At 43.4% G+C, this 7,030-nt stretch overlaps 1 non-coding gene across 1 annotated transcript; it reads left to right on the plus strand.

Moving 5' to 3' along the window:
- Positions 1–1,530: 1,530 nt before the first annotated feature.
- Positions 1,531–1,603, plus strand: TRNAR-CCU (transfer RNA arginine (anticodon CCU)). The gene has a single exon. It is a non-coding gene; the product is annotated as a tRNA-Arg (tRNA).
- Positions 1,604–7,030: the final 5,427 nt, after the last annotated feature.

The following is a 7,030-nucleotide window of genomic DNA, read 5'->3' on the forward strand; positions in this document are numbered from 1 at the left end:
CTGCTTCAGACTCAGTGTTTCCGTCTGTCTCTGCCCCTCCCCTACCTGTGCTCTCTCTCTCTCTCTCAAAAATAAATAAACGTTAAAAAACAGTATTAAATAAATAAATAGGGGCACCTGGGTGGCTAAGTCCATTGAGCGTCCACTTCGGCTCAGGTCATGATGTCACAGTTCAGGAGTTCAAGCCCCACATCAGGCTCACTGCTGTCGGCATGTCAGCACAGAGCCTGCTTCAGATCCTCTGTCCCCCTCCATGGCTGGCACTCCTCCAAAAGTAGAATAAATATTTTTTAAAAGAATAAATAAATAAAATAAAGTGAGATAGCAGCCAATTTTAAAATATATTAAAAAGAGTTTTGATGGTGAAGGAGAATCATGCTCATGGGGATCGGTCTTTAGAAGGACATGGAAGAAAACTCACATTCAAGGGCTAGAAAGATCCCTCTCAATACTTGGGATAACTTGGCCAGTAAGTAACAAAACACTGGATTACAAAAGGCCTTAAACCGTGGCCATCTCCTCTCTGCCGACTCCAGAAGCCTGGAGGAAGGCAGCTGCAGAGCTGGCTCACTGGGCAGCCCCACATCAAGGAACCAGGCATTCCCTGAGCCCATCTGCTATTCAACAGCTGGGTTGTCCCCTCATGGTTGCAAAATGGCTACAACAGCTCCAGGCATCACATCTTCCTAGGACTCTGTCCACAGATAAAAAGGTGAAATTGTCCCTTCAGTGTCTCCTTTCTATCAAGAAGCAAAACCTTTCCAGGGAGGCCCAGAGCTGACATCCTCTTACATCTCACTGACCTCTACTGGGTTGCATGGTTTGCGGGGAATGGGTTTCCTCCCTTCAGGGGGAGAAGGGCCCATCTTCTCAGCACCAGGGCTAGGAATAGGGTAAGGTAGCAGAAGACTCTAGGGTAAAAATACATCAATAAATAAGGCACGGACTCTCCAGGCCATGCACGTACAATAGCGCTTTGATTTGCCTCTTCCATCATGTGCCCTTCCTACTATCTTGAGAAGGAGGGTGTCCTTAGGTTTTGTGCCCTAAGTGATTCAGTCACTTTACCTAGTCCTGCTCCATGTACTGTCTTGTCCCCATACCTGAACAAAGTCAGGAATCCTTTTAGAATAAACGATGGGGAAGATGGTTGTCACAATGACCATCAATGTTTCTGTATCAGCCACGCTCTTTTATGCCTCAGCCGTCAAGCATGCACATGAGGTCCTAGCCTAACTTCTGATGTTGGCCTTTTAACCTTTCTGGGGCTTTTCACTGGAAGATCTTCAAGGTTCCTCCTAGTTCTGAAGTCTGGGGAATCTTCTTGGATACGTTTAACTCAAGTGACATGGCTTCATCTGCTGCTAAAGAAGCTAAATAAAGAGACTGATGCTATTTGATTCCATAGGAGGAAAAAGTCATGTATCTGGCTCCAAACCTTCCCCATCAACCTCCATCTCCATTACCACCTCTCTCATCTCCCACCCCCCCACCAACACAGATATGCACAATAAATTGTACAGTGGGGGCACCTGGCTGGCTCAGTGGGTAGAGCGGGAGACTCCTAATCTCAGGGTTGTGAGTTCAAGCCCCACACTGGGTGCAGAGATTACTTTAAAACAAACCGTATAGCAGTTGGCAGTATGTCTGCCAGATGGAAACGTGGGGTGGACACTACAGGGTACCACCTAGCTTACCCACTCCCAGGACTGGAATACTCATTTCCTCAGCTGTTGCTGGGTGGGGGGGGAGGTGTTGGTAACTGATTTTTCTCAGATGAGTCAATTTCCAGAGACTTCTCACAGCTAGAGAGAGAAATTGCATCCCCAAATTGCATCTCTTCCTCTTGGGCAGTCTATATTCAATGACCGGTCAAGATGGGAGAGGGGTGCTTAGGGGGTGAGGCCTGAGGGGGAAGTGGAAAGAAAGTATGGGAAGGGGAATAATGGTTCTGGCCCTAAGCCCAATTTGGGACAAACCTCCAGGGATATTTCAGCTCCAGAATTCTCTGAGGTGTTAGGTTGAAACCTCTGTTTTGATTGTACCAAGTCTCCCTCTGCTGTCTTCCTTCCTTCACACCCCGCAGGTGTTGATCCTGAGAACACTCACCAGTAAACTTCCTGCATATAATTCTCCGCCTCGGAGTTCAGTTTCCAGAGAATTCACACAGTGAGGAGAAACTACAGACCTGTTTGTAGAAGCTGGTGGCATCTTTTTTCCTGCCGCTCTCCTTTTATCCTTGGTCACAAATACTTCTATAGGTATCACCTTTAAGGAAAACAACACATTGTAAACATAGTTGAACACGTTTCTTAGGGATAAAGGAATGATAGTCCCTAAATTATTTTAGTAGAATTAACTTGCTCCCAACAGTAGTGCCTGGAGTCAAAACCACATGACACAAATCTGGAGTGATTTTTCTCTTTGGGTATATGGTGAACTCCTTATTTTCAACTGAATGCCTTAAATTAGAGCCCTGGTCCTGAGAGACTGTATTCTATTTGGAAGAATGGCTTCCCTATTGGGCTCTTTTTATGGATCCTGAGAAAAGAGTCTTTGTCATTCAAAACATTTGTTTTTCCTAATGCATCTGTATTAGGTTCCTGCCTCAAAATTAAGCAGCATTTAACAGATCTCCTTGACCTGCGTGTCTGTTAATGTGTATTTTCTATTACTTTCAAAACCATACACTTTATTGGGCTTGAAATTGGCCCCGAGGAGGGTTCAAAGAGCAAGTGAGCAAGCATTTGTCCCAAGGGGCTTGTGTTTGCATTTCCAACCTGAGAGGCTCACGCTGAATGACTGCTGAATTCCTTACACTGGAACTAAGCAAGAATGTTACCTCCACTGACTGCCTTTAATGTTTGAAGTGACAAGACTGCAGCAGATTCATGAAGTTTTCAGTTGTTACTCTGGTCAATCATAAACAATCGATTTCATTTGTATGAGGAGAGAAATAACAGACTGTCCAAACGGTGTGATTCAGTACCAAGTTTCTTGCTCATGTTAGGTATCAAATGATATCAAGACCTCACTGTTTCATGGAGAGCAATAACTGAAAACTCATTGGGAAATCTATTTTTGATACTGTATCTATAGGTAGGACCTACATAAACTTTTGCTTTCAGAAGAGCATTAGCCTCCTAAATGGTCATTCTTGCTTCAGTCTTTTCAGACACTTTTGGACTCACAACTGCCACAGTGTTCATTAAAAAAAAAATGTTTTTAATGTTGATTCATTTATTTTGAGAGACAGAATGAGCTCGAGCAGAAGAGGGGAAGAGAGAGAGGGAGAGAGAATCCCAAGCAGACTCTGCACTGTCCACAAAGAGCCCAGTGCAGGGCTCAAATTCATGAACTGTGAGATCATGACCTGAGTCACAGTCAAAAGTCAGACACTTAACTGACTGAGCCACTCAGGTGACCCTCAAGGTGTTCGTTTTAAAGCCTAACTACACGGAATACAGAAATTGATGCAGAAACAGGATGAAATGAGAACAAAAATATGTAGTGCTGCCTTTGGGGTCAAGCAGCTTGATGGCAAGGAGACCCAAACAGGCTGGATGACTAAAGATCTATTCCACTTAATGGCAAAACATTTGGTTTTATCAGTGCATTAACTTAATTACAGACGGCGAGGTTACCATAGTAGGTATTATAATGGATGAGGATGAAATGCGAGATGTTAGCAGCATATGTTAGGTTCTACGGACTCTGTTTGGGAGACATTACATGAAAAAGACGGCCTAAGAAGCGCTGGGCTTCTGAAAAGAGGCGGCTAAAGGAGGATCCAGAAAATGGGGGCCTTGCTAAGTTCGAAAAACCATCTGGTTATACAACACAAATGATAGAGACTGCATAAAATGGGCTTGAATGCCTACCACTTCTCAAAGTGACTCCAAACAGAGACCAAATTAAGGGGGCAGCCTTTCTACAAGTTGTTCTAAATATTTTTAGCTGTAATTTGAGAGAGGTCTGGGGGTAAAGAAAGAAGGGATATTTAAGAATTATGTCCAGAAAAAACTTTGTTGTTACAGCACACAGAACTAACTATGTACAAACAGATGACTAAATTTGGGGGTAATTATACAGTTAAAGAAACTGTAAGTCAAGGCTGAAGTGCCCTGGACTACTGTAGACAAAACACCAAATCTGGGTCCTCCAACCTTCCATGAGTAGCAGGCCAATTTCAAAGGCTTTGTAGTACCGAGAGCTTTCTCCCCAAAACCCTTTTCAGATACAGCCAAGAAGAACAATGAACAAGGAATACCCCCTCCCCAAAGGTAGATCCGTGAGCCACGGAGATCACTGAACAATGGAGTTCTCTCAGAGTCCAGAATTAGAGTCTAATCAAGGACCTTTCCCAGGACCAAGGGTAGGAAAACTTCACAGCATCTTCCAGGGGGACATCAAAATTCTCACAGCCTGATGACTGTTCTGCGTCTCCCACTTTTCCCTTTCCTACATGAGAACCGTGTTAACTTTTGCTGTGGTTAAAAAGTCCGCGGGTATTTGTAGCTTGTAGAAAGACACACGCCTTCCTCACTTCTGGGTCTATGGGTCAGCTGTGGCGCACTGGGGTGCAGCTCCAGGCTACGGGACGCACCGCTGTCGACTCGGCAGGTCTAACTCTGGGATGTAGGTGAAGGAGCAGCAGGTACCGAGGACATGCTCTCATCGTAGGACGGGAACAGAGCACTAGACGGAAAGCTAAGCCACACACGCACATTTAAAACCCCAAGTCCAGCATGGCATGAAGTTGTATCTGCTCGCATTCCATTAGCCAAAACAAAGCACAAACAGAATCAGTGGGGCGGGGAAGTCCACTCTGTCCAGAGGGAACTGCTGTTCATGACAGGAAAGAAGAGGAAATCCTGAACCCCAGTTACAATCTACTACTTCAATGTTATTGCAGTTACATGCATATTAGTTAAGGATGAACGTGGGCAGGTGAGTGATCTTTGAACCCACAGGCTGCCAGACAGACGGAGCTCCCATGTAGACCAGATAGAGAATACTATACATCACCCTGAGAGCTCGGACTCTGAGCCAGAGACAGCAAGGAGAATGAATTTAGGGCTGTATCCCTTAGGGAGTGGGAGAATGTCTCCTCCGCACAGAGAGAGAAAGAACCAGTTTGAAGACTAAAAGACAGACTCACGAAGACCAGGCTAAGTGTCAGAGTGAACACAGTTCCCCCGGTCACTCACGCATCCTTGTTGAAGTTGCACCTGTGAGACCAGCCTCCTGACAAGTCCGCAGTTCCAAAATTCAATTCTTTTTTTTAAATATTTGAACAGTAGTATGGAGGAGGCCCGATCTTCGAATTTTTCCTTGGTGGAAGTCTTGAAATTAAATTTGCCTTTATTGCTCAAAAACTTTATTTCACACTGTTTAAAGTTTAAACTCACTGTCAAGCCTGAAGGCCCGTCAATTTAGAAACTTTCAATGGTCTTTCATTTATGTTCAACAATTGGCTAATTACCCTAAGCTCATTTCTTTTTAATAATTTGAGAAATATAGACAAAAATTACCAATATGTGAAACTAATACTCTGTGTTTCAATATCTTCCCCTCAAACTACAAGTTCATTCTATCTGCCTTTCAGCCTACCGTAAATTATAGTTTTACTAAAACTTTTTCTACTACTTGATTTGTCCTCACTAACCTAGCTTCTAACTACTTCCTCACTGCTGAGAACACCACCTTTTACATCAATGCCATATATTTCACAGACTCTATTGCAAGAGCACCTCTGCTCTGACACGGATTTCTGCATGGGACAGAATAGGCAAGGTTAAGCCATGGTTTGACTCCCCCAATCTCAGTGGTTTAAAACAAAGATTTCCTTTTCATGTGCACCGTATTCAATCTTGGTTTGATCGGGAGCAGCCGCTATCCAGAAGATCTCCGGCTTCTGTGACAGAAGGCAAACAGAACATGGCAAAGTCAATGCCAAGTTTTAAAGCTTCTGCCTCTGACACATTTCACTGACCCAAACAAATCATATGGCCATGTCCAAGTTTGCCAGGATGGTAAAGCATTAATTCTACAGGGAGACAAAACAGATCACTGTGAAGAATCTACTACATTATCCTTTGCCTGCTTTTTTCTGTGGTGTTGTCATTTTTTTTTTTCTTTTTTTTTTTTTGTTGTTTATTTTGAGAGAGAGTGAGCAGGGGAGGGGCAGAGAGTGGGAATCCTAAGCAGACTCTGCAACCTGATGTGGGTTTGAACTCCTGAACCTCAAGATCATAACCTGAACCAAAACCAAGAGCTAGACACTTAACCAACTGAGCCGCCCAGGCGCTCTCCCCCTTTTTAAGTCTATTTATTTTGAAAGCGTGGGAGTGGGGGAGGAAGAGAGAGAGAGGGGGAGAGAGAGAATACCAAGTAGGCTCCATCCCATCAGGCAGGGCCCAACGTGGGGCTCGAACTCACTAACCTCAAGATCATGATGTGTCGAAATCAAGAGTTAGACGCTTAACTGACTGAGCCACCCAGGCTCCCCATATTATCATTTTCTTATTCATTTATTGGAGCAATGTGCAGAGTAGTAATATTAACCCTGTGTCTTATGTTTTCTCCAAGCTTGCCAGTAGTCTTTTAACTTTGCTCATGATAAATAATGAATTCTGTCATGCAGAAATTTTAATTTTGATGTAAATATGTCAAATTACTTTCTTCCTTTCTTCCTCTCTTCTTTATTTTTAGGTTTTACGGCTTTTGGAATTCAGATATTTCTTAGGAACGTTTTAACCACCTCAAATATTATAAAAATGATCTGTTATAGATTCTTCTGTAATATTTATACTTTGAAAATGTTTGGATATTCAATACAACTAGATTTGGGTGTGTGCATCTATCTGGTGTGCGGTAAAATCGTAACTTTCCCTTTTTTCTCCCAAATTAGGTAACTGATAGACAACTGTATCGTCAGTGCTATTTATCAGGGAAACCTCTCATGACAGCCTGATAGGTAGTTAGACAAACAGATACATGGCAAAAAGAGAAATCTCCAACTGGCCTA

Source organism: Crocuta crocuta, unplaced genomic scaffold, assembly GCF_008692635.1.
Source record: "Crocuta crocuta isolate KB4526 unplaced genomic scaffold, BGI_CrCroc_1.0 scaffold385, whole genome shotgun sequence".
Classification (NCBI taxonomy): Eukaryota; Metazoa; Chordata; class Mammalia; order Carnivora; family Hyaenidae; genus Crocuta; species Crocuta crocuta.